The 25,608-nt window shown below is 43.1% G+C and overlaps 1 long non-coding RNA gene across 1 annotated transcript in view; it reads left to right on the forward strand.

Moving 5' to 3' along the window:
* Nucleotides 1–25,608, forward strand: part of LOC147583195 (uncharacterized) — a 71,459-nt gene that overhangs the window by 8,163 nt on the left and 37,688 nt on the right. The window contains exon 2 of the long non-coding RNA XR_015246158.1: nt 8,619–8,733. This is a non-coding gene — a long non-coding RNA (uncharacterized LOC147583195). The remainder of the gene's footprint in view (nt 1–8,618; nt 8,734–25,608) is intronic.

The following is a 25,608-nucleotide window of genomic DNA, read 5'->3' on the forward strand; positions in this document are numbered from 1 at the left end:
TCCAGAGAGGGGAGAGAGAGGAGAGGAGGGGGTAAGAGGCAATAAGGCAATTTTTGCCAGTGAAGCCAGGAAGCTCAGGTAAACGCACCCCTTCTTTGTCGTTTTGGGTCTTCAGGGTGATCGGCTGAGGCTGAGGAGTCTTTGGGGGCGAACCCAAGTTAGCTTGTGTGTGTGTCTGGCCTTGAGGAAAGGAGAGAGCAAGGCAGAAAAACAAAAGTGGGAAGTGGTTGCTTGGAGCTGAGTTTGGCTTAGGGTTTTGAACTCCATTTGAGCCTTTGGGCTCCAAGCAAAACTCAAGGGGGAACGAAAGCCACAGGAACCTAAACAAGGCTAAGGCTTGGCAGGAAGCCCTTTGTGGGGCCAAAGGCTTTTCACACAGCTCTGCCTATGCCGGCCTTTCGGTGGTGGGTCCACCTTCCACCTCAAATAGCATTTCTTTGGGCTCGTGTGAAGCAGTCATTGAATGTATTCAGTCAGGACTTCAGTTTTCCCAGAAGTAGAACCCCTCTTTGACACCTAAGACCGTGTCCTTGGCTGGCAAGTTATTTACCTCGTAGCCCAGCCAGGCAAGGAAATGATGTTGTTTTTGTGAAGCAATTCACCCTGGGGTTGAAGAGATGCGGGGGGTTGTAAAAGGAAAATATGAACAGAAATTTGGAGCTGAGACTTAGACTCTGATGGGTGAGCCCCCTGCCCACCCCCCCCCTTTTTCTATAATAGTCCTAGAAAAACAGAGGTGATGTCGTCATAGCAGCTGCTGATGGCCTGACAGACAGTTTCCGCAGCGCTACATGAGGCCCTTTGGTGTCCCTGTCAGGAGATTGGCGGCTGAATGACACCGATGAGGCCAGGCCTGTATTCCCTCTGGGAATGCCGCCCTAATTGATAGACAGAAGGCAAAGAGAAGGATTGTTTTTGAACCTGAAAAGAATCCCCTTTTTTTCTCCCTAAAGCTCATGCCCCCACTCTCCACAGCTCTATTTTCCCCTCCCCCCGACACTTTTTTTTAAAGGTGTTTTGTTCCCGAGCAGTTACAGGGCTTAATGGAACCGAATGACTTTTACCCTTCACAATCTGTCAGTCAAAAGCCCGACTCCAGGACTGTTAAATAAAGTCCTTTCAGAGGCAGACAGGAGAGGAATGTGTCAGTCAGGCAACAGACCCTGTTGTGTTTTAATCTGTCAGAGGGGTGATGGGGGAGGGCAGCGGGCCCCAGGCAGGGCACATTCCCAGCAGCCGTTAAGAGGCCTTGACAAATCCAGGTGTGGAGCCAAAATGTCACCCAATCACCCACATTCTTGAGGTGTGGGCTCAGAGCCCCCAGGCACTCGGGTTTGCAATCAACTATGAGATGTTTGGGCAAACTTTCAGCACAGGCTTCAGACTAAGCATTTTTAACATAAAACCAACCACTAAGTGCTGGGTATCGGTACAAGGCATGGCTTTCAAATTAATATCCCGCTTAGCCGCGAGCCCTGCAGACAGTAATCCTCCAACTGAAGGGCCTTCACGTAGACTCCAATTCCAAACCAATTTTGCAGAGCCACTTTCGTTTTTTTCTAATACTTTCCCTTCACATTATATGACAATCCATTAATCTTGCCCATTAACTTAAAATTGCTGGGCAATTTTTTTTTTTTCTTTGAGAGCTCTGAACAGTTGCTTTTGTTCAGTATGGATTCAGAGCTTTCCATAATAAAAAATGTCTACCGTTAGACATACTAATGATCTATTCCTTATGTTTCAGTGACATTTCCTTTAAGGGATTAAAAAAAAAAAGTTGGAAGAGGATGAGGGTAGAATGGAAATGGGGCAGAAGTGGTGGGGAAGTTAATATTTAAACAAACAGGGCTTGTTCTTATCAGAATGCTACAAAGTACCAGTGCAGATATTTCTACAAAGGCTAAAGGCCTGAGTGTTAGGGCAGGAAAGCCACCCACCGACCCGGACAAGTGGCTTGCTCATGGCGGAGGGGTTGGCGGGACAGGAGATCCGCAGTATCTCAACTCTGAGGGTTGTTTTGGCTCAGGGGTACACGTGGGCATATTATTTATTACTTGCTTGCTTTTTTGCCTCTCTTTGGGAGACTTTGCACAAAACAAAGAAATTTCTCCCCATTCCCCGGTTGTCTTTTCTTCCATATGCCATCTTCCACCTCCCAATGCACAACTCCCAAGATACACAGAATGAGCAGAAAATGATGTCTCTCCTCTTTTTCCCCTTTTCACCCCATGCCCAGAGCCAGGTATCGGGGTGTCCACCTCCTAGCCACCCCTGGGGCCATTGTTGATACTTGTGTGTGTTCATTGTGTGATGAGAAATCCCCCCACCCTCTTCTCTCCTTCCATCCCTCTCTAGCCAAAACAGAGAGGCTGTGTTTTCTTCTATCCATGCATTCGGGCCTCTAGGGGTAAGCCGATTTTCGACGAATTAAAGTAAGATGTGAAAGGCCTCTGGCCTGGGCTGATAAACTGTCATGTTGAAGTAGTTCTAAACATGGTTAAAACAAATGTGGCACACTTTATGTTACCGGAGCTAAACATTTGCCAAAGAAATGGATGTTCAGCATTTTGCTATAATATATAAGCCTGGAGACTCAAAATAGGCGAAACCCAAACTGATTAACAGCAAAGCAAACCAGCTTATTTCTGCATTAGGGTGGAGAACTGCACTTCTCCCGCGTCCACTGATAAAGTTCTGGAAGCTAATCTCAGAATCTATTGCTCCTCTGCTGTTTACATGGTGCTGAGTTAGATCGGAGGCCCAGAGGAAACTTCACGGGAGCAATCTTCCTCTAGAATATTAATGAAGTCTTCAACTTCAGCCCTAGAAATATGTGCACTGAGGCTTCTCGAGTTCATCCTTCACCGATTATTAATGATCTGCCACCCTTAGAAAAAAAGCCATTTCTCGGCTCCCTTTCTGCCTGCCTTCCTTTCCCTCCACCTAAAACAAACATTGCATCTGGGGCACTGCTGGAAACACAGGGGCCTTCTTCACAAGGGAAACAGTTTTCCTTTATGCCTGAAATGCCAACGGATACCGTGGCTTCTGTTTTTAACATTAATGGCTACACAAAAACTTGCAAGCAAACCCCTACAGCTGATAGAAATGCTTCTTGAAATGGCAGTGTGTGCTCCAGTGGGAAAGAGAAACCTCTAGATAAAGCCCTCGTACCTCCAAATTCTCTGTAGGTGGCAGTCAGAAAGCTGCTCTGGCTAAAACGCAAATAAACACACAGACGAACAAATAAACAAAAATAAACCCCAATCCTACTTGTTTCTCTGGCAGTCCCCAAGTTCAGTGAAAGCCCAGTGAGGAGCAGTTTCTCATCCTTCCCGGGCCATGTCTACAGCTGTGGATGGAGACAGGCAGAGCCTGTTGGTAAGTCACGCCCTGGGGCAGCGTGGTGACACTCTCAGCATTGGACTGGTGGTGCCCACATATGACCCAAATCTCCTGTCCCCTCACTTGCAAATGGAGCCCGTCCTGCGGTTTGTTGGTGGCTGGACAGGGCAGTCACATATTGGCCATAACATTTCTCAGCCTTCACATTTAATGATTCTTATGAAACCTACATCCGGCTAAGTTTTCATTCATGATGACACAGTTTCCTTCCTAGAGTTGTACATGGAAGCAACTGGAAGCCGCATTTGAAGGTGGTTGAAAAGTCCCGCTATTTTAATATTCAGCAACTTTAGTGTGAATTGCAATAACGTGCTCTTGGAGTTTCATCTGAAGATGTCAAAACCAGATTACCAAAAAGCCTGTCTGAGGAGCTGTCTCCATGGGCAGAGCCTGGGGAAGTGAGACGCAAGTTTGCAAATCAGTACGTCAGTGACTCGGGATTGGCAACAGACTCAGAAACTTGGCCACCGCTCGTCCAGTTCCTTTGTAATCAGTTCTTACAGGATCTTTCTTTCTTTCTTTCTTTCTTTCTTTCTTTCTCTTTCTTTCTTTTTTCTTTCTTTCTTTTTTTTAAGTTTTATTTATTTTGAGAGAGAGAGGATGAGCAGGGGAGGGGCAGAGAGAGGGAGAGAAAGAGAAAGAGAGAGAGAGAGAGAGAGAGAGAGAGAGAATCTCAAGCGGGCTTCATTCACACTGTCGGTGCAGAGCCCAATGTGGGGCTCGAACTCATGAACCATGATTGTGACCTGAGCCGAAATCAGGAGTCAGACGTTTAACTGACTGAGCCGCCCAGGCGCCCCAGTTCTTATGTGACTTCTAGTCAAATCAGATCATCTTTATCATCGATTATTTGAAAATAATAATTTTAGTAATGTTTATTAATTGTAATATGTTGATTAGACATTATATTATGGTGCAACAGTAATAATATATGCTAGACACACTCCACCTACATTCTCTGTGCTTATCCTACTTACACCACAAAGACCCCTGTTTGGAGGCGGTGTTTACAGCAATTAAGGGAATGACCTCTGGTGACAAACCGTGTGCTTTCAAACACGGGTACTGCCAGTTACCGCGTGTGATCCTCATCTATAAAACAGGGGTGATAATGGCATGCACTTCACAGGGCTTTTGTGTAACTAAATGAGTTCACATGTGGAAAGCCTCTAGAACTGTGCCTGGCACGTCCTAAGTGCTGTGTAAGTGCTGTTACTTGTTATTGTTTGGTTCCACTGTGTGCAGCCGGCATTAATCACTCAAGACGTGGTTTCCACCAATGAGAACAGCGTTTTTTTTTCCTCCCCATGACTTATTCGTTCCCAAACTGGAAGCCTGGGTGCCCTGCTCTCCGAGGGCTAGCATTCTTTATCAACAACAACAGGCACTGGCCTGACCGTTGACCACTATCCATCCTCCAACTGTTCTGTTGGTGTATAAAACAGCTCCAAAATGGCGGCAGTGAATTTCTTGTGAGAAAGTGGTTTTTAAAAAAAAAATTTTTTTTATTTTTTAAATTATTTTTGAGAGAGATAGAGAGAGACAGAGAGAGAAAGAGAGAGAGAGAGAATGCAAGTGAGGGAGGGGCAGAGAGAGAGGGAGACACAGAATCTGAAGCAGGCTCCAGACTCTGAGCTGTCAGCACAGAGCCTGATGCAGGGCTCGAACTCGATAACTCCAAGATCGTGACCTGAGCCGAAGTTGGACGCTTAACCCACTGAGCCAGCCAGGCACCCCAGGAAGTGGTTTTGAAAAAGCTTCTGGGGAAAACTCCCTTGTGAGCAGACAACCCTGAAGGGACAGCCATTCCCCCAGAGTCATGCTCAGTGAATCCCCTGTGCAGCGTAGCGTTCCCTAGAAGCGGCTGAAAACTTCTGAGGAGCCACAGGATGGCACCTTGTTCTCTGGATCCCTGTGTGTTCTTCTCACTGTGCAGTCTCAGAAGTGCTGGGCCCGGCCCTTGAGGCCATATTCTTTCAAGATGTTTGACCCTGGTCATTAAACCTGTCTTGGTTCTCCCCCAGGCTGCCCTTGATCTATACTGTTTAGTGCCACGGCAGGATATTAAAGTGGCACCCTCTGTTAAGAAAATAGTCTTGAAACTAGAGAAGATCTCGTAACAGGGCACACAGCAGAGCGTGGTTGCTTAGTAAAGCCAAAACCCCTTCCTTGGCCTGCCCTGGGGTGTTCTCAGACCATCTTGCATAGTGGATGAAGTCACACCCTTTGGGCTGCAAAGCACACGTGACTTCTGCCAGGACACTGTGCCCGCTGCCTCCTAACTGCGACCAGATCTGCCACTCGCCTTTCAGAAAGACAGCTAAACCTGCCAGGCGTGGCCTGCTGGCCTGTTTAATTGAAAGACCAGACCACGCTGAATTTAATCCAGTTCAATTCAACAAATATTCATTGAACACCTCTATAGGCCTTTAATCACTTATTTTCTTTCCTATCAATAAATCGCTGGGTACATATTGCCATGAAACAAGAACATCTGCAGAACCAGACTACCTTAACGTTGTTTTCTGATAACCTTGGTCCTCCCCAAACGAATTCGGAAGTGCCTGTGGTTTTTGGCTCATTCTAGAAATGGAATGTGGCTTGCCCTCTAGCTCTCACCTCTTGCAGGTTCGCCTCGGTGTGGTAGGTTTGGACTGGGGCCCATACACAGCTTTGTTTGGTTTGAGGTAAAGTAAGGGGCGCTTGAGTTTGAACCCTGACCAGGTCTGACCTGGTCACAGGATAGTCTGTAGCCCCTTCCTCCCAACAGCAAGCAAGCTATGGATCCATCCTGTTCTTAGGGGGGCAGGAGGAGTGGGGGAGGGTGGCACTGTCCAAATTAGAGTAAGTGGTGAGCTGGTCTTTCAGCCTCATGAATACCAACTTTGTAATAAGGACCTAGTTCGTTAATCAGCAAATGAAGTGTTTTGGAGCTCACGGGCAGGATGGTGGGGGCACTTGAGGACGAATGAGCGAGACAATACTGGACATCGTAGTTTTGTCTGCCTCTCTTCTCCTTCCGCTGGGAAATTTTTTCGTCTCTATCCTAGGTGTTTCCACTGGATTGTTTGTTAATAATAGAGCCTCATCCCTGACTGCCTTAAGCAGTTAGTGCTGCTGTAACACAGTGTCATAGACTGAATGGCTTTAAGGCAACAAAAATTTATTTCTCACAGTTCTGGAGGCGGGAAGTCTGGAATCAGGTGCCAGCGCAGTTGGGTTCTGGTGAGAACCCTCTCCAGGTTGTAGACTGCCGACTTGTATCCTCACATGGCAGAGAACAGAGACGAGCAAGCTCTTTTGTGATCTTATAAGGGCACTGACCTCATTCAGGAGGGCTCTGTCTTCACAAACTCCTCTCATCCTAATTACCTTCCAAAGGCTTCCCCCCGCAACACCGCCACACTGGGAAGCGGGTTTCAAGATATGAGTTTTAGGGGTACGCAGATATTCAGTCCATGATGCTGACCCTGGGAGTAGACCTATGACCTAGGCTTCGACCAAATCCAATCTTTCTCTCACAGGGATTGGACCCAGCCTTGGGCATACAGCCTAAGTAAGGTCAATCATATCCTTCCATGGGAGCTGGTATATGGGCACTGGGACAGATTTAGGGCCTCTTGCTTTTGTGTGTAGAGAAAGCCTGTGATAAGAGAATGAGGCCAGTATACAATATACAAATGAAGAGAGGTAAGCAGAACAAAGAGATGGAAAGAGAGAGAGAAAGAAAAAAAGGACATTGTTATTATTTGAGTTCCCGTGCCTGAAAAAACCCCACCCTTTAACTTCCTAGTTTATGAGCCACTAAATCTACTTTTCCATGTAAGGTTGTTTACATTGGGTTTCTTTCACTTTTGATGGAAAGGTGCCTGACTAACATATAGGGTTTAGGGACCAATAGTACATACAAGGTTTAGCTATTCCTCAACTAATGGCTTGGCTTTGGCAATCTCTTAACTGATCTACATACCTCTTTCCTCACTTGTAAGTGGAGTTAAGTGTGGCTACAGTGGAGGGCACACAGTGCCTCTTAGGAAATGTATGTGGAATAGTAGGAATAATGTATGTGGAAAGTAGCTAATAATATAGGGATAGTATTGGGTTTAATCCTATGAAACTTCCAATATATGATCATGTTTTGTCCTATAAAAGAAGCAGCTTCGTGTGGTTAAACTGCTAGCAGATTTCGTTTACTGAGCAAGTAGAACCCCATTGTCAGTTAACAGTGATTGTGAGGACCTACTATGCACAGGCTTTGTGCTAGAGGCTGTGGGGGAATTAAAGGTGGAGAATACAAGGTCCCTGTTCTCAGGGAGACCACAGCCAGTGAGGGACACACAACTTACTAAGAAACCATTGCTAAAGTGTTGGCCTCACCCTAGAAACTATTGAAAAAGTCTAGTGTTGGCTTTTTTTTTTTTTTTTTAAGATTTCATCTTTATCAGTGAAATGTGTCTCGTACAATCTGAGAAGGATGTAGATAGTGTCAAACTGAAAGAAGAACTCTGACATCACACTTCCTAGAACCCCTCCTTTTGCAACTTCTCTCTTTGAATCCCTTTGGAACTGTCACTCGTCAGCCCAAAAGAGTCAAGGATCAAGGAAAATGCTGAACACAAGATGCCTTTTCAGTCATCTCTGTGCCGATTCACCCTGTCTGCATGAGAATTTTCGCCTTTTGTCCCTTTTGTCTGGGAAAGAACCAACTTAAACTCTTATCTGTGCTGGCTCAAATCCCCAATTTACATCAAGCAGAGGCTGAAGAATAATAATGGGACACAGCCAACGAATAATGCAAATTTTGCTATGACTTTAACCCACACGTGACTGGGTTGTCCCACGATGTGGCATTTGAGATGCATTTTTATGTCCATATTTCTTGCTGTAGATTTCTAGACATGGTGCAGCAGTCTGGTGTGACGGCTGATTCTAAATACCGCAGTTTCAGGATGTTTGTCCATCAATTCTCCTGCACATAATGTGTACTTAAGACAGAGCCAGAGCCTTGCAATTTGCCCAAATCAGGCTGGCTGCTGATCTCACGTAGGAAAAGAATCACCCACGGAGAGCACGGTTCTTACCCTTCTCTGAGCGGCCATTTGGTTAGCTTTCCTTTGCTGACTCACTGGGGCCTGAGGACTTCTTCCTAGGAAGGGAGTCCTTCTCAGCTTTGAGTAAACAGCATTCTCTTCTTTTCTTCTGTATTTTAGGTCCTGTTTCCTCCTTTTACTTAAAAAAGTCACCTTCATGTGAAATAACCTGCTATTTTGCCAAACCGGTCTGTCAGTATAAGGAAGCCTGGGAATGCCTTAGCGGACCTGTAGAGTAAGTGCTCTAATATATGTACGATGGGCTGAAAGTAAAAATGCGTGTGGGAAAGGCCATAGTTACTAGCATGCAACCCTGATGTTTGGGTTTATCTTTGGTAAATAAGAGAGATGTTCTTCTTCTACGTGTACATAAACACAACAGTTTAGTGTAACCCAAACTGTGCTGTGCGGCCTCAGAGCTCCTGTGGCTTTGCCAAAGCCTCATGCTCGTGTACACACATTTCACACGGGGTCCTTCCCGTTGCCAAAGGAGCTCGAGTCACTTTTTTGTGAATGTCCTGTGATTGGCAGGAAGGCTGGCTGTTGTAAGTATCATATTGTTCCGTGGTAGAGAATATATTTTATTGCTAGTTCAATAGCATTTCACAGTTATTAAGCCAGAGTCATTGTCTCTGCAAGCTCCCGAAGGCTCAGAAACTTTGGGGCACAGGCAGAAAAACCCCACACATGCTCAAAACCTGTCAGTTATCCCCATTGTCCCACTGTGGCTGTCATACTCTGCCTGCGGTGTTTAAAATGCTTGGGGGGAAATGTTGAGAAAGTGGATTTCTAAGCATATCATGTATAGCCATTTTTTTCATAAAGAAGAATTGATCAGAAATCACATTTGTTTTGCAATGCTTAAAAATAAGAACACTTGAAAAATGGCACACCTATATTATTACAACTGCAGATTAAAGCAGGTAGATTAAAAAAAAAAATGCTTGCAGCATTAGCAGATAAGGCCAATTTTCTCAAAAACTCCAAGATAAATGCCTGCCTGAAACCATGGCTATGCCCAAGTAAAAGGGTCCAAGCAGGAGATGGATGGATGCGATTGGGCGGGGAACACATATATTTCTCTGTAAGAGCTCCCCCAGCTTATCTAGCAGATAATGAAAATATCCCGGGTGGATGACCTTGTACAATTGGCAGGTGTTAGGTGACAACTGAGAGCTTTGCCAGGAGAAAAAGGCAGCCCCCTTGGACAAATCTACGAGCTCCTGTGAGGAGACAGTGTGGGATCTTGGCTGTTTCTGTAGGGCAAATATGACATCCCAACAGGAGCACATTGTCTTATGTGGGTCACCCCCGGTAAGAAGCACTTAGGATCTTCCACAAACACCCAACTTCCTGGAAATTTGATTAACATTTTGTTATTTTTCCTGACAGCGCTGAGCCGGTTCCTGCAAATTTTGCCCTCTTCAGCTCTTTGTGTACTTTCTGTATTGTTTTCTTTTTCTTCTTGAGACCAGAGTTTGTGAGGCCCCGAGGACCACACCGACACTGCAGTCGGTGGATGTTCAGTTAATCTTCTGCCGAAAGGAAAATGTATTCTTATTTCTCTTCAAGTGTCTGTGGCAACAACAGGGTGTGGGCAGAAACCTGTGTTTATCTAAACGAGAACAGAATATCTATGACCTCTCTTAGCGCTTCTGGCCAGCTCTTCTCTAATGATGCCACTCTATGGCTGGTTTCTAATATTTTTCTAGAAGTAATTGCAACTTTAAAGGAACATACTCTGTTCCCTGTTTAGAGGAACATGCCTGGGAGGAGATATACCCAAATGGTAGATGGTTATCTCTAGGGGGTTAAGGTCATTTTTTTTTCTTTTTTTTTTTTAATGTGTTTCTGTATATTCTGAATTAGTACTTACACTAAAAAAAGGCGGAGGTGGGTGGTGGTGGGTATTTTGCCAACAACCCTTTCCACAAGCTTCTCAGTGTTTTGGTGATTTTTAATGGGGTTACTTGTAAAAAGATTGTGTCTCCAAAGAGGATCTGAGTATAAGGACTTAGTCTGCTACCTACATTAGGGCATCACTTTGAATAAGTCAGGGTTCCTCACGTAAGATAAACCTACACTGGTAGAAATTATGGCGAGAATCTAATGGCGTGACGTATGGAGAAGACTATGATACATGTAAAGTGCTCCTCAGTGGGAGGAGCAACAATAGCAATCATTTGTTTGCAAGGAATCAATGGGGCAAATGTAGACCAAAAAATCTGCCACAAGGGAATGCGCACCCTGGTGACCTGAAACACACAATATTATACTTCGGTTAGCATGGATGGAAGAACCCTTTCCAGGAGCCTTCCAATTTGTGCAAGCAGTTTAATAGTCTTAGCACCAGCTTCCAGCACTGTTTTGTGAACGGAAAGTGTGTGTGTGTGTGTGTGTGTGTGTGTGTTGATAACCAAAGTGCCCACATGTAATACACAGGGACATCAAACAAACAACATTTAAAAGTAATCATTGGGGTGCCGGGGTGGTTCAGTTGGTTAAGCATCCAACTCTTTTATTATTACTACTATTTTTTGAAAACTTTTTTTTAATGTTTATTTATTTTTGGGAGAGAGAGGCAGAGTACAAGTGGAGGAGGGGCAGAGAGAGAGAGGGAGATACAGAATTCAAAGCAGACTCCAGGCTCTGAGCTCTCAGCACAAAGCCCGATGCGGGGCTAGGACCACGAACTGCGAGGTCATGACCTGAGTTGAAGTCAGACGCTTAACCGACTGAGCCACCCAGGCGCCCCATTATTATTTTTATTATTTATTTATTTTTTGAGTTTTATTTTATTTTATTTTATTTATTTTTTAATTTACATCCAAGTTAGTTAGCATATAGTGCAATAATAATTTCAGGAGTAGATTCTAGTGAATCATCCCCTATGTATAACACTCAGTGCTCAACACAACAAGTGTCTTCCTTAATGCATCCAACTCTTGATTTCAGTTCAGGTCATGGTCTCGTGGTTTGTGAGATCGAGTCCTGCATCTTTGGGCTCTGTGATGACAGCATGAAGCTGCTTGGGATTCTCTCTCTCTCCCTCTCTCTGCTTCTCCTCTAGTCCTGCTCTCTCTCTCTCAAAATAAGTAAACACTTAAAAAAGGTAATCAATACATAAAACCCCACTACCTGACTGATTCAAGCGGTTTTTAAAGACTGTTTTATGTGGGGCCAGAGGTTTGGTATACTGTCACAGAAAGGTAAAAATCACTAGAAACAGAAACCAAAAGCAAACAGAAATAACAGCCGTCTCTCACGGAACACCCAGCCAATCTGCTGGATGAAATAGCTCTCCAGTGACCCGACTGCAGTGGTGTTTCCTCGCTGTAAGGAAGAAGTGGAAGACAAGGCACGGCCGTGGTGACGATAAACTGTCTTCTGGGAACAGAGGCAGGTTGAAAAACCAGTGCATATGTGGGAATACCTTGACCGTCCCCGAAAACACCGGACATTCCCCGGTCTTGTCGAAGATGTCCTGCCTGCACGGGCTCAGAATCATGTTCAACACAGCCCACGTGCTGGAGCGGGGTGCTCATCTCAGGTCTGGACCGTCCAGCAGGGAAGGGGTTACGTGCAAGAGTGATCAAAGATTTAAACTGTCATGTCGACAGTAAGCTGGGGGAACAGGCTATGCGGGGGCCTTAATAAATCTGCCCTTGACTTATGGCCGAACTTCATTCAGCAGAAAATTATTTCTGCAGCATATTGAGTGCCGTGCTCTGATGGAGACAGAAATAAAAGAAAGGTGGAAATGGGGAGAAGAGACTGGAAATTCAATCCACATGTGATGGGGAGGACTCTTCAGTAAATTCTTTCTCGGATGAAATAAGAAACAGAATGTGTAAGACTCTCAGAATATGGTACATTCCTTTTACTAAAATGTCTTTGGGGAAGAACATGGGCAAGGAGTGATTCTCGGGAAAGACTGATATGGAGGGTGGGGAGGGGGAAAGAGGGAGAAAATCTTAGTGATTTAGACATGATTGTTCATTTATTTGTTAATTGAGTTAGCCAGGCTCTATTGAGTGCTTACTAGGAGTGAGATGTTGGCTATCAAGATGAGCCTCATGTCTTGAGGGGTTCACGGCGAAGGAATTAGATCCACTCTAAATTTGTCCCCTCCACGCCCAAGCTCAGTTCAGTCCAGCGCGATGGAGATGCTCTGCTGTCCAGAGGAGCAAAGTGCTGCAGAATCTTCTCTGAATAAAGTGTGAGAGCACTAGTCAGATTTTAGGTATCACAGAAGCATCAGCACGTGTTCCCAATTCAACATAAAGAGCAGACTTTTCAATAATTTGAAAGGCTGATTTAAAAAAAAGAGACATCTCTCTTTTTTTGATGTTTATTTATTTTTGAGAGAGAGAGAGAGACTGAGAGAGAGAGAATGAGTGGGGGAGGGGCAGAGAGAGAGGGAGATGCAGAACCTGAAGCAGGCTCCAGGCTCTGAGCTGTCAGCACAGAGCCCGACGCGGGGCTCGAACCCATGAATGGTGAGATCGTGACCTGAGCGGAAGTCAGACACTTAACCGACCAGGTGTCCCCAGACATCTCTTTCTTAGAGGATATGTGATTTAAATTTTCTTATTGCTTTTCCTTATGACATTTTAGAAAGAGAAGAAAGGCTTAAGATTGGGGGACTCGGTATTTTTCAGGCCAATCCACGAAGGCACAAAGAGTCCTTTCAATCCCAGACCAGAGATAATTTGAATTCAGGAGACGGTTTAGGAGGCAAGACTTGTCTTTCTCTATCAGTTTTGAAGCTATTGGGAAACACTCAAGAAGATAATGAAGGCTTTTCCTCTTGTAAATAATTTATTCACTGTTTGTTTGTTTGTTTTTGTCTCCCTGTACTTTCATTCCCAGAGCTGTAATGAGTTTTAGGAACAGAAGGTGTCAGATATTGGCTTGTTGTTCTTGTTGAGATCTCCAAATTCATGACCCCTCTGGGCATTCTAGGCGCAGATAATACATAATTTACAGAGATCTGCAGCTTTTGTGTTCTCTTCCCTCCAAGTTTTGGAGCTTTTTGTTCAAAGGGATGATTTGTTTCTTCGCAGTGGAACCAGCCACATTGAGTGGAGGATCTGACACCCGGTGGTATCCCGAGCCTTCGCAGAACCTTGGTAACCATGCTGCACATTTCTGTGAGCTGGGCTTGTGGGTTCTCCCTGTCTAGGGAAGGAGAGGGACCAAGGCAGAACCAGTTGGTTGTCTTCAGGAATTAAGGTGAAGGCTCAGGACATGTGCGAAAATAAAGATTTTCATCTGCTAGCAAGCATGGTGGTTGGTTGAATCAGAGTAAGGATATGGTGGGCTGAAAGAGAGGAATTATGCTTATAGTCCTCTCTCAACACTTCAGAGAACAAGGATACGTTTAGGCCAGGGGTTGTTCCATGGAGGACGGGACTATCACTTAAGGGCTGGGTTAACCGTCCAATGTGCAATACCCAAGGAAAGTTTGTCTCTGGTAAAGAGTGTGTAGGTCCCTGGAGGTAAAACCAATGCAAATGATCTTTTCTGACTTTCCTATCTGTATCGCTATCCCTCTCTCTATCTCCATTTCCATCCCTCTTTCTCTTTTGATGAAGGAGAGTTGGACTCTGAGTGGCCTGAAGGGGCCTGGGGTTCTGGTCGACTCTCTAGATAAACCTGGATACAAACTTGGGGCTGTAGACCTGGATGAACCAACTATTGCCAAGAAGACAGACTGTCAGTAAACTTCTCTCGCTGTGTTACATAGGTAGTGATGTATTTTATTATTTGGAGGATGTTACTCATAAACTCAATTTAATATTTTTTTGTGCATGTGTTTTTTATTTTTTTTTTAAACCTTACTACCTGTTTAGCTATACAAGTAGATTTCATCCTAACAGGGCATCCTGGTGAAGGATATATTACATATGGGTGCACAGAACCTTGTGCTTTGTTTGGCTACCCTGGGTCAATTATGTCGTCACTCTGTTCCTGGTTTTCCCCATTTGTACAAGAAGAGAATACACCTCTTTTACTCTTGTATAAAGACTGAGATGATCCCCCTCTTCATGTTATCCCCATCAAGACTTAAAGTTCTCTGTGAAGCTTCTATGGAAGTAATAATAATGATGATTTAACAATTTTTGTCATTATTATTTGGCCACTCTAATTTAGAACCAGGAGCAAAATTGTAGACATGTGATGGTCTCATGAAGAGTGTTAGTTATATGATCTACTTTAACTCACTGTCAATGAATAAATCCAAGTTGTCTCCCTTGGACATTATTTATCTCTTTTTGCCCAAATCCTGCCAGGAGATGTGCCAAACTGAGTTCTTGGAGGAGTTTTCTCTCCCTGCTTAAGAGAGAACTGTTAGACAGCATCTAGCCCAGGGTTCGGGGCAGCTGAACCCCCTCGTGCTTCCCTTTATCCTTGGCCAGCCTCTCCTTTTCTTACCTAGGCCAAATTCCTTCTCTTTCCACTTGAATTCAGAGAGTTCATGCTGGACAAAGGGGTTGGAGAACGCAGAGGGACCTTCTGACAAATGTCTCGGTGTGAAGGGTGAGCAGGAGGCGGGAGAAGCTAAAGGGAAAAAAAGTTAGGGAAAGAATGAAAAGGAGGTGCGGGGCATCTGGAGGAGGGTTCGGTTATCAATTCCTTTGAACATTCCTGCTTCGCCAGGCAACAAAGACGACTTGAAGCACGTAAAAGAAAGGAAAGCCCCGGAGCTCAAACAAAGCTGGTAAATTACAAGAGAGAGAGCATCAGAGCAGTGGGTCCTCCAGGACGGAGGGTGGGTGGAAATCCTGCCCCCCCGCCCCCCCCCCCCCCCGGCCCCAAACCCATGGCTTGATTCCAACTCAAGAGAAAAGGACAAGAGAAGAATGTGCCTGACTACACTTTTTCCAAACCTTGTTTTTTAGCTTGCTATATCTAAGATTGAAACTTAGCCAAATAATTGCAGGGAAAATATTTGGTTAGGTTTTGAAAGACTGTTTGGAGAAACTGACTAGTTGTAAAACGGAGTATTTGGAATAACCGTCTGGGAAAGATAAACTTAAAAACTGGAAAGGTGAGCCCCGCAGACCTAAGGGAACAAAAAGGCAGAGAGGAGAGTGTGGTGTTTTGCATTTGGGAGGATGAGAGTGAAGGTGTCTATGCAGTCATTTGCCAGGTTTTGAGGTCGGAATGTTTTTCTTGATGCGGCTTCCAGGAAGGATTATGACCTTAGTCTTTTATGCAAAGTGGTGTCTTATTATAGAAGTAAAAGTAATCGCCTCCAGTTACCGCATCTGAAATCCTGAGCTGTGCTCCAGGCGTCCATCGCCCATCTAGTTAACTGTAGAAATAAAATCAGAGGGAATTTGGCCTTCAGGTTGTAGGGCTGGAAAATGCTTTGAGAGGCCTTCTGGTTGGATTACTTCTAAACCCTCCCTGACAGATGAAAATTTATCTTATTTTTAAATGTTCCCCAGAGGAACAGTGTCCACCGACTCCCTTAGTAACTCATTCCAGTTTTTAACGACCTCCACATTCAGGAAATTCCTTCTCCTGTCTTACCTAAACCTACTCTGCTACAGCTTAAGCCCATTTTCTTTTGACCTACCCCGGAAGAAATGGAGAAAAAAAGAGGTCATCCTCTTGCATAAACATCCTTTCACATAATTAAAAATTCTTTGAATCTAGAAAGTTCTGTATCTCCTTTCTTGATCCCATCGAAGCTCCCCCCTTCCTTTAGCCTTCCCTGGGGGGATCTGCCTCCCAGTCTCTTCCCCACCTTTGCTGTAGCCTCAGAACCTTCCTCTGTTGCCTACAGTCTTGGCTGTGGTTGGGGAGAGAAGGAAGAATGCGGAAGTGCAGTCCTTCCCTCATTTCCTTGGGCTGCCTCTGCCAGAGCTGATGTAAGAGACTAAACAGTGGTGATAATGTACAACTTAAACATTGTTCTTGTCCACTTGATATTTGTTTTCAAAATCAAATTTGTCTCATACATCAGGTCTGTGGACATGTGTAGGGGTACATATCTTAAGGTTTTAGAGCGGCCGAAAAGAAGTATGAGAGTACCTGAATGCACTATACAAAGACTTGCTCAGTAGAACACAAAGGTAGGTTCAATGGTGGCCCTTAGGTGAGCAAAAATAGACTTTCTCTCATGGACTCCTTCTGTTAGGTATACGCACTTCACAAAGCATCCTTTCAGCTCTGCCCAATTTTTATTAGAAATTTTCCATGAGTCAGTTTCCGTTCCTTGTGTGGAACCTTGTTCTTGGTGATAAAACCTTAGAGCTTTAACCAGATACGACCATTGCCAGAACTTTACTCAAATGCTACCAGGGCGGGGCGAAGTCTTGCCTTGTTTTCTTGGGCATCAAAGCTGTTGACTAAACAAACTGATGTACCTTTTAGGATTTATTTTTGCTTTAAGCGAGATCTAATCTGTTTGTACAGTTTCCAACACTTTTACATATGCGAGGCTCAGACAATCACATAGATGACTTTATTATAACTTGCATTTCTAATTCCTAAAAAATGCTAAGAAAATCTGAAGCATTCTCAGATTTCCCTATAGTTTTCAAAACATGCTTATGAGGGTGTTAAATAGGAAACAGGTGCTTTAAAAAACCCTATTTCTATTTTTATGACTCATGTGTTTACTCTTACTTGTGCCTTAGCAACAGATCATAGAAGAAGCCAGAGAGAGTTGCTTGTCTGTCATTATGAAGAATGAGTTCATAGCAAATCAGGGGATAGTCTGGTTTGGAGAGGGAGTCCCAGAGCCCTCTAGGACTCCACATGCGGCCTCTAGGACTCCACATGCGGTCCCATAAATATGGGACTCCACATATTTATCTGCAGAGAATAAAAAGAGACAAAATCACCATCCTCAGAGAATCTACATTTAGTTTAGTTTTATACATTTATCTCCCACAGGACCTAATACAGTTGGGGATTTTACCCTTAAAAACGTATGTCTTATTGGGGGCCTGCCTGGGTGGCTCCGTTGTTAAGCATCAGCTCAGGTCATGATCTCATGGTTTGTGAGTTTGAGACCCATATTGGGTGAGCTCGTGCCCAGCTTGGGGTGAACGTGAGCACCACTTCAGGTGAGCCCTGTTTCTCTTTCTCTCTCTCTCTCTGCCTCTCACTCACTTGTGCCCTCCCTGTCTAAAAAAATGTATCCCTTATTTTGTAGCCATTAAGAGTTATTATTTATGAGAATTTTATAATAATATGGAGAATGCCTCCTGGGTTATAATGTTGAAGAAAAGAAAGATACAAAGTTATCTATGTATTCTAAGTTAAAACTAAAAACAGCAATGTAATCATCTTTTTACACACACACACACACACACACACACACACACATAAATAAAGGTTACAATAAATAGGCATACAGAAAAGATGAAAAGAAAATATTAATACAAAATATTATATATATATATACAACTATATATATATATATAAACAAAATATAACAACAAAATATTAATGGTGCTTGTCTTTGGGTAGCAGGCTGACAGGTAATTCTTCTGCTTTGTACTTTTCTGCATTTGTCTTTTTTTTTTTTTTTTGGTAGTAATCACATATTACTTTTAAAATAGAATGACACATGTTCATTAAAAAAATTATTCCCTTCAATCTCTAAAGGCTTTAAGATTTTGCAGAGTCTGTCATTAAAATGCACGTGGGATGAGTCAGTTCCTAAGCCACTGTCAGTGAAGACTTGAAAGACAAGCACCTGGGGAAAAGAGGTGATGCCGACAGGGAGGAGCATGGGAGGGAAACAAAATCAAACTTCAGCGGCAGCACACTTTTCCCACTCCCCAACAGCTACTCTCTGGACAGTCTCAATGTTTTGGGGGGCACAGGTGTTTTTTCACCTGGATATAGAAGGAAGAAATAAACATTTATTTATTTTATTTTTTTTTTTTAAATTTTTTTTTTCAACGTTTATTTATTTTTGGGACAGAGAGAGACAGAGCATGAACGGGCAAGGGGCAGAGAGAGAGGGAGACACAGAATCGGAAACAGGCTCCAGGCTCTGAGCCATCAGCCCAGAGCCCGACGCGGGGCTCAAACTCACGGACCGCGAGATCGTGACCTGGCTGAGGTCGGACGCTTAACCGACTGCGCCACCCAGGCGCCCCAGAAATAAACATTTAATAAGTGCGTCAGGCATTGTGTATTCCATCCCATTTTATGAGCAAGGAAATTGAGCTTTGGAGGCATTTTGGAGTTGCTTAAAGAAAGTCAGAGGTGCGGTCAGGATTCAAATCCAACCCTGCCTGGCTGGACAGAGGTGATCTGCTCTCCCTGAACTTCCAGAAATGCCCCTTAGACCACAGGGGCAGAGCTTCCCAATGTTCTGGAAGGGCTTTAGGTTTGGCAAGTATGTGCCTGGAATGTTCAGAGTAGTCCTAATTTAAAAGAAATTGCATTATTTTTAAGAAAAGCCATTTAAAAAATATGTAACTAAATGTGACTATAATTTTAGTAGGTTGGTCAGAATACTTTCTTTTTTTTATTAAAGAATATTTTTTGGTAATCTTTATTTATTTTTGAGAGAGAGACAGCATGTGAGCAGGGGAAGAGCAGAGAGAGGGAGACACAGAATCTGAAGCAGGCTCCAGGCTCTGAGCTGGCAGCACAGAGCCTGACACGGGGCTCGAACTCACAAACTGTGAGATCATGACCTGAGCTGAAGTTGGACGCTCAACCAGCTGAGCCACCCAGGTGCTCCGGTCAGAATATTTCCTATCAGTTTAATCATGAATCAGAAAAGTGCTGGAGCGACATTACCAAGATGGTGGCATGAATTATTCCTGACTTTGCTCCCCATCCCAAGAACAACTAATTCCTATTCATGAAGAAGACACTGCTGGGAGAATCCTAGAACATGGGGGTAAGGCTGAAGCACCTTACAGAGATCAAGACAGATGGCATTAGAAAGTTAAGAGGAGAGGCTTCTCATTGACCACATTGCCCCTCCCCCAGGACCACAGAGCTCTACACAGAGAGGTACCCCTGAATGTTTGGTTCCTCCTCTGGGAAAAGAGAACCCAGCAGTGGAGGACAACCAACCTCCCTCAGCATTGTGGGTTGCTTTGAGGAAACCCTTGACTTGATCTCCTACTGTGGGGACTACCCTGCAATCTGCAGGGCCTGGCCACTGGGAATCTGGCTGTGGCAGAGAAGGTGGGGGGAGGGACTTGCAACAGTGAGCACTTGGGTCTCTGCAGACTGGGTTCACGTCTGCAGTGCCTAAGTAGTAACACCACCGGTGGTTTTGGTCATCTGCAGAACCAAGCTGGCAGCTCGCACGGACCAGGGAACTTGGTGGAGTGTAGATCTGCTTGATTTGGATCCTCACACGAGGAATTTTGCCAGGCCTAAAGCCCCATTTGCTCATAGCCGGGCAAGGTGCTGAGTCACAGCCCCGTCCACTATTATGAGTGCCTTCCAGCTCCATCTGACCAGAAGGGCTGGGGACAACTGGTGGAAGTTGTGTGGCCTAGCTAAGAGGTGGGCAAGCAAAGCTGATCACCTCCAGAGTAAAGTCAGTACCAAGGGTGGAGTCTTCCCATGCTAAGCACAGATAGGGGGATTAATTCATAGCCAAATTGGAGAGTAGCTCTTTCCCTCCCCAACTGGAAAGCCCGTTTGGGAAATTGAGAGTAGCCTGGAGTACCCAGGCTGGGGGCTGAAACACAGCCATGCCTACTGTGATGAGTGCTTTCTGGCCCTATTTGACAAGAAGCGCTGTGAAAATGCCTGCAAGCTGTACGACCCAGTGGTACTCAAGTTGAGAGAAGGGCAGAGATAGCTGATAGTTTGCAGAGCAAAGCCAGTGGTCCTGTTCAGCCAAGGAACTTGGGGTGTGGGTTGGCTTGAGTTAAGACAGTGAAGAGCATTAGTGATTTTAGAGCTGCTTCTCCCGTTGCACCCAGGCAAAGAATCTAATTCATAGCTTCACTCATTGTTGAACACAGTCTTTATCTTGTCTAAACAGGGAACCTAGGTAGAGCGCAGGGGAACCTGCAGAGCCCATTCAGTGGCCTGTGTGCAGTGGCACTTCAACAGAGAGCACAACCTGTGGCTTCCCCTGTCTGCAGAGCAAAACTGGTGGCCTCACCTGACTAGGGAATTCAGTGCACACTCAAGATTGATTCAGGACCTCAAACAATGAGCTGTATAGGTCTTGGGCTCCAGTCTGCTGCTCTGCTGGGGGAAGGAAACTAATTTATAGCCACGTCCACTACTGAATATAATACCCAGTCCCAACCATCTAGTATGCCTGACCAGTGAATCCAGGCAACTGCAGAATGCATCCTACAGCCTCACTTGGGTAGGAAAACTCATCTAACTGCCCTCAGCCAGTGGATAAACCCCCATCCCTATCCCTATCCTTAGAGCTTGAACAGTTGCCTTGCCCCCCACATAGACCATAACAGAAGGCCCCACTTGTCCAATGACATTACCAGAAAACACACCAAGAAACCCAAACTGGGCTGACTGGTGAAGAGCTATCTCTCCCAAAGCAAACTTGTAAAGTGTCTAAGAGTAGCTCCATTACTCAAATGAACAGATATCAACATAAAGAATCAAGGATCACAAAAAAGTCGGGTAACTATGACACCATCAAAGGAAACTAATAAAGCTCTAATAACTGACCCTAAAGAAAAGGATATCTATAAATAGTCAGACAAGGAATTCAGAATAATCCTCTTAAGAAGGTTTAGAGAACGATAGGAGAACACAGACAACTAAAAAGAATTTGAAAAACAATGCATGAACCAAATGAGATTTGACAAGAAAATAGCAACCATTAAACAAATAGAAATCTTAGAGTTAAAAAATACAGTAACTAAAGTGAGAAATTTCACAAGTCGGCTCAAACATGCAGAAGGATCAGCAACCTGAAAATTAGGACATTGAAAATTACCTAGTCGGAGGAGCAAAACAAAACAAAACAAAACATTGAAGAAAGCCTATGAATATTCTGGGACACGATGAAAAGAAATAGTATTTGCAGTATGGGAATTCCAGAAGGAGAAGAAAAAGAAAAAGAGAAAGGAACAGAAAGCATATTTAAGCAATAGTGGCTGAAACATCCTAAACCTGGGGAGAGAAATGGACATGCAGATCCATGAGACCCAAAGGATCCCAAGTAGATTGAATCTGAATTGGGCTACACTGAGACACATTATAATTAAATTGTCAAAACTCAAAGACATAGAAAGAATTTTGAGAACAGCAAGAGAAAAGAGAGAAGTTACACATAAGGGAACCCCTGAAAGACAGCAGATTTTTCAACAGAAACTTTTCAGGTCAGAAGAAAATGGGATGCCATATTCAAAATATTGAAAGAAAAGAACTGTCAACCAAGGCATTCTATACCCATTGAACCTGTCCTTCAGAAACAACGGAGGGATAAAGACTGTTCTGAACAAACAAAAGCTGAGGGAGTTTGTTACCACCAGACCTGCCTTATAAGAAATTCTAAAGGGAATTATTTGAGTGGAAGTAAAAGAACACTAATTAACAACATAAAAACTCAAAAGGTAGCATACGTATCATTGGTAATGGTAAATATATAGTCATAGTTAGATTCTGACATATGGTAATGAGGTGCATAACTCACAAATGTAGTTTAAAAGTTAAAAAAAAAATGAACGTAGCAAAAATAAACATGAATACAATGATCTCTTACTAGTTACACAATATAAAAAACATGTACATTGTAACAGCAATAACCTGAAATGTGAGGGGGAGAAGTAAACACATGAAGTATCTGAATCCTATTCAAGTTAAGTTGTTAGTTTAATATAGAGCGTTATAACTTTAAGATAGCTTATGTTTGCCTCATGATACCCATAAGGGAAAATCTTGTAGTAATTACACAAAAGAACATGATAAAAGTTTCAAAGCATACTGTTATCAAAGACACAAAACACAAAAAAGACAGCAGGGTAAGAAACAAGGAATAACAGGTCTATAGAGCAACCAGAGAACAATTAGCAAAATGGAAATAGTAAGACCTTACCTGTCAATAATTACTTTAAATGCAAATGGATTAAATTCTCCATTCAAAAGACATAGAATGGCTGAATGGATTAAAAAACAAGATCCAACAATACATTGCCTGTAAGAGACTCACTTTAGCCTTAAAGACACACATAGAATGAGAGTGAATGGGTAGAAAAAGTCATTTCAAGCAAATGGTGACAAAAGAAAAAAAAAAAGCAGTGTAGCTATATTTATATCAGATAAAATAGACTTTAAATTTAAAATGATAGAAAGATGATAGAGACAAAGAAGGTCATTTTATAATAATAAAGAGGTCAATACATCAAGAAGATACGACAATTGTAAACATTTATGCATTTGAAATAGGAGCACCTAAATATATAAAGCAAACACTAGCAGAGCTAAAAGGAGAAACAAACAGTAATACAATAATAGTTGGAGACATTAATACCCCTTTTTCAACAATGCATGCATAGATCACCCAGACAGAATCAATAAAAATACAGTGGATTTGAACAATGTTATAGGCCAATGTACCTAACAGGCACATCCAGAACATTCTACCCAACAACAGCAGAATACACATTCTTTTCAAGCTAACATGGAACGTTTTCTAGGATAGACCATATGTTAGGCCATAAAACAAGTCTTAGCAAATTCAAGGAGACTGAAGTACCAAATAGCTTTTCTTGGCCACAACAGCATGAAACTAAACATCAATAAAAGAAAAACTGAAAAATTTATGTTCACATGGAAATTAAACAACATTCTCCTGAACAATCAGAGGGTCAAATAAAAAATTAAAGGGGAAATAAAAAAGTTTCTTAAGACAAACAAAAAATGGAAACACAATGTACCAGAACTTGTGGGATGTAGCCAAAGCAGTTCTAAGAGGGAGGTTCACAGGAATGAATACCTACTTTAAGAAGCAAGAAAGATCCCCAATACACAACCTAGATCTATACCTTAAGAAATAAACTGAGCCTTAGAAAAAGGAAAATTAATAAAAATTAGAGCAGAAATAAATAAAATGGAGAACAGAAAAACAAGAGAAAAAATGAACTAAACTAAGAGTCAGTTCTTTGAAAACATAAACAAAATTGACAAACCCTTAGCTAGACCAATCAAGGAAAAAAAGAGAAAAGACCCAAATCAACAAAATAAATGAAAAAGGAGACAACTGATACCACAGACATTCAAAGCATCATTAAGATGCTTCTATGAACAACTATGTAACAACAAACTGCACAATCTAGAAGAAATCAAAAAGTTCTTAGAAACATAAACTTACCAAGACTGAGTCAGGAATAAAGAGAAAATCTGAGCAAACCAATCGTTAGCAAGATTGAATCAGAGATCAGAGTCTCCCAAAAAAGAAAAGCCCAGGACCAGATGATCTCAGTGATGAATTTTACCAAACATTTGAAAAAGAAATAACACCAATCCTTCTCCAGTACTACCAAAAAATTAAAGAGGAGGGAACCCTCCCAAACTCATTTATAAGGTCAGTATTATCCTGATACTAAAACCAGAAAAGGACACTACTACAGGCCAATATCTCTGATGAATATAGAGGAAAAAGTCTCAGTAAAATCCTAGCAAACCAAATTCAGCAGCGCATTAAAAGAGTCATTCACCTTGACCAAGTAGGATTTATCCCTGGGATGTAAGAATGGCTCAATATATACAAACCAATCATTATGATACCTCATAGTAATAGAATGAAAGAAAAGAATGATACAATTATCTATAGATATAGATACAGATATAGACTTAGATATTTCAGTCTGGTTTCAAGATTTGTGCTGAAAGTCTCTGAGTTCTTGCAATCCTAATATAGCCACAGAATCTCTAGGGCTTACTGAGTTGTGAGTTTAATCAGACTTCTAGTAAGCTTGAGAGATATTTTCCTAAGATTTGTCTTCAAAGGACCAGAGGCCATGGAATGATCTAGCTAGTATTTTGTTTACTGTTTTCTTTATCAACTTTTAGGCCCTTAGAGGTTACTGATCACGGTATTGGAGATTCTCTTACTTACCATGTTAGAGGAGGTAGACGCAAGAAAGTTGGAGTCAGTTGACTCTGTATCTAAGAGGTCACACAGCATTGGGTGGTTGGTAAACTAAAGCACTTACTTGGGGATCCAAGTAAAATAACTGTTTAACACACTCAACATTGGTCACTCTGGAAGCCAGGGCTCCAGAACTCCTTTCAAACCCCTGTGGAACATCTAAACCACCATACCTTCAAACACCGGCTAAGAGTTAAGGAAGAAGCGAAAGCTTCCCCAGGTGAATTTTTTCTTTTTCTTTTTCTTTTCCTAAGTAAGAAAACTCAGTCAAATTTTTGCATCAATAGATGATAAAGTTCTATTGCTCAGCTTTTAATGATAGCATGAATTTTAAGTAAACATCGATGAAATACAACTTGTCAGCACAAAAATACCGCCTGTCATAGTCATTTGTGTATAAAATATGACCTGCAGGTTTGAACCATATGGTTACATGAGTTCTAATTTACGTGGCATCTTCTTAAGTCAGCAGAATGCGTCCTGGCCTGCCTGTGGGAGGTGGAGTCAGCACCTCACCCACTGAAGTGGAAAGGGCTCCCTGGGGCTTAGGCCAGTTTCAGCTGCTGCAGTGGAGGCTGGAGATTTGCAAGGCCAATGGCCCTGGCCCAGGCCCGTGAGGGCCATCGCTTGCAGTGGCACGGCTGTCCTGATAATCAGCCTACAAAGTCGGACATGCAAACTTGAAAAATATTCAGCACCGCAGCTTGTGACTTAGGCGTTCCCTCTGTTCTCACTGGTGGGGGAGTGGGGGGAAGGTAACACAACCTCCTCTAGATGTGATGGGAAGAGTGGACATTTGGATGCCCTTTTAAAGCAACGTTTAATGAAGTGAGAAAATGCATCTGCGGCGTTGTGCTTCGTGGCACATATATGCAAGGCCAGAAGTGCACAATGGACACATTCTGTGATTTAGACATGAATTGGAAAAGCCAAGGAAATGCCATGGAAATAAAAATCAGACTCCAGAGTCTAAGCTGAGCCAGAAACAGACGTACTTTTTGCTACTTAAAAAAGAAATTCTTCTTTCCC

Source organism: Puma concolor, chromosome A2 (genome assembly GCF_028749965.1).
Source record: "Puma concolor isolate L17-30 chromosome A2, mPumCon1.1.hap2, whole genome shotgun sequence".
NCBI classification, from domain to species: Eukaryota; Metazoa; Chordata; class Mammalia; order Carnivora; family Felidae; genus Puma; species Puma concolor.